Raw genomic sequence first — 10,808 nt, 5'->3', positions numbered from 1 at the left:
ATCATAGAGCTCAAACTCTTTATCGAGAGTTGACGGCTTCCTTATTGACTAATCATTAATTCTACAAGTATTTAAATTATACCCGATATCCATTCAACTAGCACCCTAGGGTATTAGGTGTCCGGAATCAAAGTATAATAAATACATTGTTAATTACTATGACAGTCGCAGGTCAAAGGAAACTCTATTACTATGTTCATCTTGAGAATATCCTATTGACAAATATACGGTAATTATAACCATTGGGAATTCTCAAAGTGAATTAGTTCAATGGTCATATCTCTATATGCACCATCTATATATATAATTTAATAAATGAGATCTATTAATCTTCATCCAATGAAGAGCATTATATATATATATATTGATCTTTCTGGATTATTAATGTCCTTTTTAATAATCCTATGACCAAGAACAATTTAGATTAAATTATAAGAAATTTATCTCTCAATATTATGATCACTATCACAATGATAAATCTCTAAATTTAATCAAGGACCTTATTATATTAACATTTTGATATAATAATAATAACAAATTATTATACACGTGTTTGATTGGATTGTGGTCATACTACTTATTCCCAACAATCTCTCACTTGCACGAGAGCCAATCATGATAGATTGGATATTGGGCATACTATTATCTCAATAATCTCCCACTTACACTAGAGCCAATCAATCATGTGTATAATTTTTAATGCACATTTGTGTTTATCAAAACTCTTTTGACCTTAAATACCTTTGCTCTTGAACATGTTTGCTTGACCTTTTGTAAAATACACCTAGTGCATAATAAATATCACGTTTTCTCAAAACATGAAATCTTCCACTACAATAGTGCATAATTTTATTTTAAGGACAATCCTTATTGAACATGATTATAAAAAATATAAGTAACCATTAGATCTATCTTTATAGAATTGTATCATTATACAAATAGGCTACTTTTTTGAAAAGTTAGTTTGACGATCAAACCTTTTATACTTTGAGGAGAAAGTATATCCTTTGTAAATGGTATACAATTCTAATAAAAATAATTGTACTCTCACTTTTTATTTGTAAATACAAAATTTCTCTTCACATCGCACAAATCAAATTTTAGATTATCTTGAACTTCATGGAGTTCTATTTGTTCACCTTATCTTCTTTTAGGAGGAAATCTCTTCTCTAAAAAAGAGTTCAACCTCTTATCACAAACACTTTGTAAGGGTGATAGAAAAAATACTCATTATTTTTTTAGGGAACCCAATAAATCTCATTTATCGAATCTAACATCAATTTATTATTGTGTAATCTCTTAACACATGTAGGACATCTCCAAACTCTAATGCTCTTGAGATTTGATTTATGTCCTTTTCCACATCCCATATGGGTTTAAAATTGACTTAGTAAAAATTTTGTTAATTTAGCCACGTTTCTAAAACGTAATTCAAATATTTAACGAAAGATTAGCAGATGAATCAAATTCCTTGTTTTGTAAACATAATGAAGTACAGAGAGTACTAGTATTTGTGTATTGAGAGAATCTCATTTTCTATTCAATAGAATATCAATTAGATATTAGAGATTTTACTCTAAGCTCTTATAATAAAAATACTCAATATTTTTATTATTGGTCAAACTGCAATTTTGATTCACATCCTCAATACTCATATTGAGTTGATGGTTTCAGTGGCTAAGAAAAGGGGGGTTGAATCTTAGCCCCCTTTTTTGCTTAGTAATACTTGCTGACCTTTGAGATAACCTCAAGAGACTTTTTGATTTTTGTCTCGTCCCTAGCCACGAGACTTTTATTTTTATCTCGTCACTTGGCACGAGACTTTTCTTTTTGTCTCGTCACTTGGCACGAGATATTTTTCAGTTTGACCTCCTGTGCAATAGAAACAGAATTGGGATAGAGAAGAGAGAAAGTTACACTCAGATATATCCTAGTTCAGCTGCTAAGTGCAGTGCAGCCTACATCCAGTCTCCATCACAACCATGATGAAATTTCACTATAATCTTCTTGATTACAGACTGTAAAGATCTAACCCAACTTACAAGGGGATTCCCACAGAATTATGAAACACAACATAGATGAACAAAAGAACTCTAAGACATCTATGGCTTTTTCTTTTAATTTTGCACTCTCTGCCTTTTTTCGCTCTATGGCTTTTTCATACAAACCTCACTGTTTGCCTTTTTTCATGAGACTCAAGACATGACAAAATTAAACAGAAAAATATAAAACAGAATACATTGAAGGAGAAGAAAATCTGTAAGCTTAGGTAGCTCTGAGAATCCTGTACCTTGCACTCTCACTACTTACTTCTAACTCCTTGCTCCAAACAGTGGCTGTTCTCCCTTTTTATAGAAGAGAGAAGCCTCCACACTTGAAGCCAAAACCCAAGCCAACTTCTTCTTCTTCAAGAAACAGAACCGGTTCGACCACATAGAGAGAGAAGAGATAACCATGCAAAACCCAACATGCAATTACCTCTAGTCCTTTCTTGGTCACCACTCTTCATCAATCCGAGCTCTCCATCCTTGGCTTGCTCTCCAAAATGGATTTCTGGCCCTTGATGCTTCATGATGATGATGATTTCATCTGCTTCAATCTCTGCCTCTACCATCACTTCGCCACTCTAGCTACTTCCTGTGGTGGTTGAGCAGAATCAAAGACAAGTCACGCCTCCAAGAGTCTCCTCCTTGCTGGCCGAATCTTCTTCTTCCTTTTTGAGCATGAAGAGCTCAAGACTACCTCACTAAATCTAACCGTATTTGGTGAAAATCTCAGCCACAACACACTTTTATTTTGTTATGTTTTCTTGCCATCATTGTGATGGTCTTGTAGAGTGTTCTTCCTCCACCTCGGTAGCTCCATTTTGCTTTCATGGTTTCCTGGTTAATGACCGAAGAGAAGAAAGAGATGAGAGAGAAGAAACAAATGAAAGAGAAGTAATGAAATTAATCAATTAGGTAGAAAAAATAGCTTTTACTTCCCTAGCTTGAGTGGGTGCTGCACTAAGTGAATCCATCATGTCACTCATAATCTCTCTCATAGTTCCCATGCAATAAATGACAATTGAATGAATTTTGGAATCCATCACATGTTTGAATTCTTGGATCCGTTGAAAGCAATTTTGCTTTCTTTCTTCTTTGGATTCGGATCATACATGAGGAACTTTCATCAAATATAAAATTGGGCTTGGTTGCAACAACATTTAATCTGGCCCAATAATAACATTTGCTTTCCTGATAGATTTTAGATCAAGCATTGGATCTTAAGCATATAACACAATTGGGCTTGAAGCAACCAAAATCATTCTGGCCCAAGAAAATTATTCAGCCACAAGAAGCTAACTCATATTAATGCTGAATATTTTAATCATTGGGCTAGCAATATTTCTTTTTATTTCGGCCCAATTTAAAACTTACAACAAAATTATTAATTAACATATGTTAAATGAGAATCAAATTAATAATTTTGTTAATCAAATATTTCAATAATGTTTGTTCATCATCAAAATTAAATTTGAGTTTTCCAAACTCATCATGAGTTTTTCTAAAAAAATCACAAACTTTAATCATATTAAGGAAAATTTTGTTTGTAACAAAATAAATCTCCAAAAATGCTTGCAAGAACAATTCTCGCAAAAACTATTTGCCTAATGGCATTTAACTTCTAAAGTTGTTTAATTCAAAATATATTGTCCAATACTCCCACTAGTTTAAATAAAATCTTTGATAGTCATACTATCTTACTTTGGGCATCATACATCTTCTCAAGATGTTTAATAATAAATAGTAGGTTGTCTTTGAAATTGAAACTCATGGTTGTCAAAACAACCCATGTTGCAGTGAAGCAATATTCCAAATTCTTCACAACTTCTAACTATTTCATAACCAAATTTATTGGAGAATATTATATCAATAGGATTGTCATCTCAATGATAACTTTTTGGAAAAACAATTCTAAATTGTAACCAATACATTACTTTCAAGTATGCCACACAAAAATAGACATATTTAAAATTTTAAAAAATATGAAAGTAAATTAAGAAACCTACATTTCTATTAAAATTATTTAAAATCATGAATGAGTACTTTGGTTGTCAAGTTGTTACTCATACCTATTCCAAATAAATATGATTAAATTGTGTCACATACAATTATAATTCCAAATAATTATCTGGTTGTCAGACAATTATTTAACTGAATTATATTTTATACCCCTAGGTTGTCTAGGTTCAAGTGTAAAATTAATTCTCCTTATATATCATCATATGCATAAATAAATTCTATCTTTGAGTACAAGTTTCCTGATTGTAAGGTTGTTCCTTGTAAACAAGAGATAAATTTATTTTTGGTAAACTCCTAACTTTTAGGATTCATCTCCATTGTTAGATTTTTTTTATCAGTACTCAGATAAAATTTTATACTCCCAGGTTGTCTAGGCAAAATATAAAATTAAATTCCTAATACATCAAATGTATATACTGATTATTATCTTGAAAATAAAACTCCTGGTTGTCAGGCCGCTCTTCATAATCAAGAACATTAGAAAAACTAATTTCTAAAATTATAGTGTTCAAAACACATCAATCAAATAAAAATTTGATTTTTTATGTACTAACGTTTAGCCTTAAAAAATTATCAAATCAAATTTGACCTTTATATATACACTTATATATATAAAAAACAAATAAAAGATATTTTGCATCTTATTCTTTTTATTGTGATCAAAATTACAATAAAATTTAATAGATAAATAAAATCAAACAAAATATTTGATTATAAATATAACTTTTATATTAAAAATGATAATTTAATCACAATTAAATAATTAAAATAAATTAACTATTAATTTATTAGAAAACCATCTCGATGGAAATAAATACATCACATGCTTAAAAAATAATTTGAATTAATCCTATTAATTCACGATCTTTAAGAAAATAGGAATAAAAATTTAAACACAAAAAAAAAAGCCAAAGCTCTAATACCACTGTAGGATTACCATGTATTCATAACACGCAGCGGAAGAAAAGAAGGTAATCCTAAAGATCTATTTTGTGCTTAAATTTTATTCTAGAAATAATACATAGATCAGATCTAAATACCTTTAGACGCTTTAGTAACAACTTTATTCTTCGATTGTACAAAGACTCTATGCGTATCCACACTAAGACCAACCTTTGCTGTCAACTCCTTAATCAATGAAAATATGATTTAAATTGAGAGAACTCTTGCAACTCTTTGCACGCCATAAAATTCTTCTCCAAGAATCAGGCTCACATACGTTTATGTGTGTAGAAGTAAAGGAATAAAACTCTTTGTTTTATTCTCTCTTTTCCTCTACTCTTGGCATACATATATATAGTATGAGATTTATTACTGATTTTAAATTTGATTTTCAATTCAAATTTAAATCATATCTTGAAATTCCAAATCCGAATCCTTCAAATTTTATGAATCATATCATAACAATTTAAAACATAATCGATTTGGATCTCATCCAAATTTATAATTCAAATTCAGAAATAGAATAACTAATTATTCTCAAATCTCATTTAATATTCTCAATTATCATATTATTATTATATTCTTAGTGCCAGCAAAGAATATAATAATATTCCATTTGAATTAATATAATTATTTATTTGATCAAATCAAATTAATAATTAAATAATTCTACAGTAAAGATTAAAACACTCGTTAGTGTGTGACCCCATAGGTTCAATACTAAGCGAGTAGTAAATTAGTCATACTAAATTTACTAATCAAGGTTGGCGTCTAGCAATACTCCTCAACGACCCGATAGTATGAAGTAATATATTTTTACTAAAAACCTTAGAAGAACAAAGTATAATTCCTTCCATCTTTCCAGCTCTTGGTTAGCCCTTAGAGTATGGTTTAATTGTCAAACTCTAACTTGTTACCATTATTATAATGAACTGTGAATGACTTAAGAAACTCATTTCTTCATTCATTCATCTCATTCATTATAATCATAGAGCTCAAACTCTTTATCGAGAGTTGACGGCTTCCTTATTGACTAATCATTAATTCTACAAGTATTTAAATTATACCCAATATCCATTCAACTAGCACCCTAGGGTATTAGGTATCCGGAATCAAAGTATAATAAATACATTGTTAATTACTATGATAGTCGCAGGTCAAAGGAAACTCTATTACTATGTTCATCTTGAGAATATCCTATTGACAAATATACGGTAATTATAACCATTGGGAATTCTCAAAGTGAGTCAGTTCAATAGTCATATCTCTATATGCACCATATATATAATTTAATAAATGAGATCTATTAATCTTCATCCAATGAAGACCATTATATATATATATATATTGATCTTTCCGGATTATTAATGTCCTTTTTAATAATCCTATGACCAAGAACAATTTAGATTAAATTATAAAAGATTTATCTCTCAATATTATGATCACTATCACAATGATAAATCTCTAAATTTAATCAAGGACCTTATTATATTAACATTTTGATATAATAATAATAACAAATTATTTGATACGTGATTGATTGGATTATGGTCATACTACTTATTCCCAACAGAAATAACAAAGCTTGCCTTACTTCCTCCGACATAAGTCAGCTTGGGGGCTATGACGCGTACCTAAAATCTTAGCAACTAAATTCAAAAAGCTCAGACATATAGGTAGCAAATCAATCACGATCAACAAAACAGTTTAATTCCAGAACTCACATAGCGATATGTTCAAACCCATTAAGGATCTCAGCAAATCTCATAACTGACACAACAAACTTTTACTCTATATAAAAAACAAAAGAGGAGTGCTACATATACAAGTCATTTGGTTTACAAGTCATCATACAAGTTGGGAAAAACTTAACAAAAAATACGCTGACCCATATACGATTTCCATAGCGTGCTCCTCCTTCTCCTCCTCCTCTTCCTTCTTCTTCTCCTTCTTCTTCTCCTCCTCTTCCTTCTTCTTCTCCTTCATCTTCTCCTACTCTTCTTCTTCTTCCTTCATGAAAACGAGTTTCTTGCCAAATTTGATCTTCTTCGTGCGTTCTCTCTTTGCCTTTTCATTCGTTGTTTTATCTGTGTTTATCACTGGTATTCTTGCTTCGTTTTTTTCGATTTTCATGGTTTCTGAAATCAAGCTTTGAAATCGTTTTGAAGATAATGGAACTTCAGAAATACACCCAAACGATTACAGAAATACACCCAAATAATAACAGAAATACACCCAAAAAATTACAGAAATACACCCAAACAGTTACAGGAATTCACCCAAACGATTATAAAAATACACCCAAAGGATTACGAAAATACACCCAAAATTCGTTGAAGTACACCTTATGCATAATTCAGAACTCTTTCTCTTTCTCCTCCTCATCTTCTGTTTCTTCTTCTTCAAAAACGATTTCAGAGCTTGATGTCAAAAAATAATATAAATCGAGAATAACGAAAAAAGAAACCAAAGAGAAAAGCACGTAAATGAAGAATGAGAAAGAGAAGGCAAGAAACGAAAAAAAAAAGAAGAAGAAGAAGAGGAAGAAGAATGTGCAGCAAGAAGAAGAAAAAGGTGCAGAAGATGAGGAGGAAGAAGATGAAAAACGTGCAGTCAAGAAGAACGAGGAAAAACACGACGATGAAGATGAAACATTTCAAAAACGAAGAAGAAGAAGAGGAGGCACGGAAAAAGAAAAAGAAAGAGAAAAAAAAGAGGAGATATAGAGAAAGAAAAAGAAGAAAAAATAAATGACTTGTACGTGAAAGGACTTGTACGTGGAGAATTTCTCAAAACAAAAAGCAACGCATCATAATTCATAACACACACATACTCTTTATTTATTTTGCTTGTCTTTCTTTTATAGTTAGAGATTTATTATTGACTCAAGCGTCCAAAGTATTTTTTGCAGGTGTTTTACCTCCGGCGTTTAAATAAAGGTGGATACTACAATGAAGATTTTATAATTGTTTTCATATGAATATATTATTTTTTGACCCTTGGATGATAGATTGTATGGTTAGATTTTGATATTCATAAAAGTGTTGTTTTTATTTAAAGTGTGACTAAATAAATAAACCACACTTTTAACCAAAGCATCTTCATGAGAAGATATTTTTGCCATCTTCATTGTAGTATCCACCTTAAATAAAACCGACTTATAGTCCACCAACAAAACCGCTCTTGGTATAGAAGTCGCTATAATTCAATTTTGCAGGACCATTACAAACGGAACAGTCACCATAAAGTATAAACTTACTAGATTTTACTATTCAAGTTTCAAGATATATCAAAAAGATTCAAATTGACTATAAAAAATAGATGAAAAAACCTCCATTTGTTCCTTCTTCAAAGCCAAAGCAATCTCAACACCACCATCACCATCTCTACTCTCAGAAAGTGCAAAAGCTCCGGTTTTATCCACCGAAGCAACATCAACTTTCTTAGGCCTTCCATATCCAAAATCAACCCCATAAACCCCGAACCGGGTTGAACCAGCAATAGAGTACGCTCTCTTTCCTTCCAAAAAAACAGATTCAATCTTCCTCTGCCATTTCTCTACGTCATTCAAAACCCCACTCTCCAATCCATTCAAAACCTCGCTTATCCCTTTCAGCACGGTAACGAACCCCTCGCTTGCCATCACCTTCTCTGTCTCTTCCAAAACCAAACGCCCCATGAGGCAGTTACCAAAATAAGTTGGAGAAACCACTGGTTCCAATCTTGATCTACAATCCACAGGGAACACAAGAGCAACTTGCTCCTGCTCTGGTTGTTCTGCTTTCACTAAGCATGATAATGAATAAGCAACTGTAACAGAAAAAGTTGAAACCTTAGCGATGCCGGTTTTGGATTTCACATAATTCTTGAGCTTCTGAATATGCGAGGGCTTCAATTCAAACACGCCTTTAACCGACTCATTATTATCGAGCTGGACTTCTTCACGGTTGTTTTTGTTTCCCCAGAGCATGACGCTCCTATTGTTTGGTCCAGAGAAGTTCATCCACGCGTCAGAAAACGATTGGGCGAGTCCTTTCGCGTCCTTTATAACGGATCTATCAAGAAACGGTGTTAGATTTTCAGGTAACGATATCGTTGGCAAAGTTGAGAGAGATGGATGTTCCATGATCTTGGAGCACGCGTACGCCCACGCTTTTACAAAAACCGTTGAACAGTTTCCATCGACACCTGCGTGGTGAGTTGTTATTCCGATGACGAAGCCGGAGTTTGGAAAGAGAGTAACCTGTAATGCGAGCAAGGAGGTTTTGTCATCGGAAACGCTCAAGCCAGGTACCAAACGGCGTCGTTTGGAAACCTCACAGAAGTCAGAGGAAATGTGGTCAAAGTCATCGTTTGACTCGGAAACAGTGAGAGAAACGGAGTCATGTCCGGGGACGTAGGTGATGGTAGGAATCGGAGAATGTTGTGGCCAAGTGATGTTACCGGCGAGGGGGAAGAAGTGTTGGAGAGTGAGTTCAAGGGAGCGTTTGAGATTGGGAAGAAGAGAGTCAAAGAAAGAGATGGTTGGGTTTGGGAATGCGTAGAAGAAGAGACGCTCAACTGGTGGAAGCCTTAGCCATATTGTGTCGAAGAAGGTGAGGGGTAGGGTGGTGGTTGTGGTGGGGGTTTGTGACGGCGATACCTTGTAAACTTCATGGACTTTGATCGGTGGTGGCGTTTGCGCCATCATCAATATAATAAAACTATTGATAGAGATGCGAGTTATTAGATTTTATTTGTTTCGTTGCAACTGGTGTATGTATGGACTATGGATGCATGGCACACAGCAATTTCTCTGGGCAAAATTTATAGAGAATACAATATAGATTTCTTTTGAAAAATTCTAGAGATCAATAATTTTTATTATTTTTAGTTATTATTTAATTAGTATAAATATTAAATTATTTTTAATAAATAATTTTTTTAATTTATGTATATAAATTTTAAAATATAAATATAAATTATATTAATTTATATGTATAAAATTCTAATAAATATGAATATAAATTTATATTTTTTGTGTATAAATTGTATATAAATATAAATATAAATATTAAAATTAATAATATTTATTGATTATGTAATATTATTTATTTTTTTAAATATTAATCAAAATTAATGATATAAATTAATTATTAATATAAAATATATATTAAAATATAAAATAAACATAAAAATAAATTAAATTATAAATATATTTATTTATAAATATATTTTAATTAATTTTAATGATTAATTTTAATATATAAATAATATTTTTTTAATGTTAAATAAATAATAAAAAATTAGTTAAAATTTATTTTATTTAATATTTATTAATTTTAAAAATAATTAATAAATATTAAATAAAATAAATTTAAATTAATTTTTTATCATCTTTTATATATTATTATTTTTTTTTTTGTGACTATTGTAGATGACACGTTGTTCTCCAAAAAGTGGGCCATAGTTTGTCTTTATTAAGCATTATTTGCACCCATAAATATAGTTAGGTGATTCAATAAATTTGAGTTTCGGCATCTGTTCTCCTTATATTTAATACTATTGGAAGAGTTTTAAGTATATCAGTATTATAAAAAATATATATAATATATATAATATATATTAATTAAAATCAACAATTAAAATAATTAGAACATCGATATTTTTCGATTCACTTAAAATTTTTTCAATACTATTCTTCTAATAGATGATTGCATGTTAGTAAAATTTCATGTTGTCAATGCTCTAAGTTATGGAGAAATTGCTTATGACATGTCGATCATCATCTGTATACTATTTAATGATTCATACATGCATAGA

At 31.0% G+C, this 10,808-nt stretch overlaps 1 pseudogene across 1 annotated transcript; it reads right to left on the bottom strand.

Annotated features, from left to right (window-relative positions):
• Window positions 1-7,822: 7,822 nt before the first annotated feature.
• Window positions 7,823-9,775, bottom strand: LOC107621375 (malonyl-CoA:anthocyanidin 5-O-glucoside-6''-O-malonyltransferase pseudogene; annotated as a pseudogene). Its single transcript, XR_015880996.1, has one exon. The product of XR_015880996.1 is annotated as a malonyl-CoA:anthocyanidin 5-O-glucoside-6''-O-malonyltransferase pseudogene (transcript).
• Between the last annotated feature and the right edge of the window lie 1,033 nt (window positions 9,776-10,808).

This window comes from Arachis ipaensis, chromosome B10, assembly GCF_059453495.1.
Source record: "Arachis ipaensis isolate K30076 ecotype BB chromosome B10, ASM5945349v1, whole genome shotgun sequence".
Classification (NCBI taxonomy): Eukaryota; Viridiplantae; Streptophyta; class Magnoliopsida; order Fabales; family Fabaceae; genus Arachis; species Arachis ipaensis.
The sequence above is the reverse complement of the archived record's forward strand: the minus strand, read 5'-3'. Positions and strand labels throughout refer to the sequence as shown.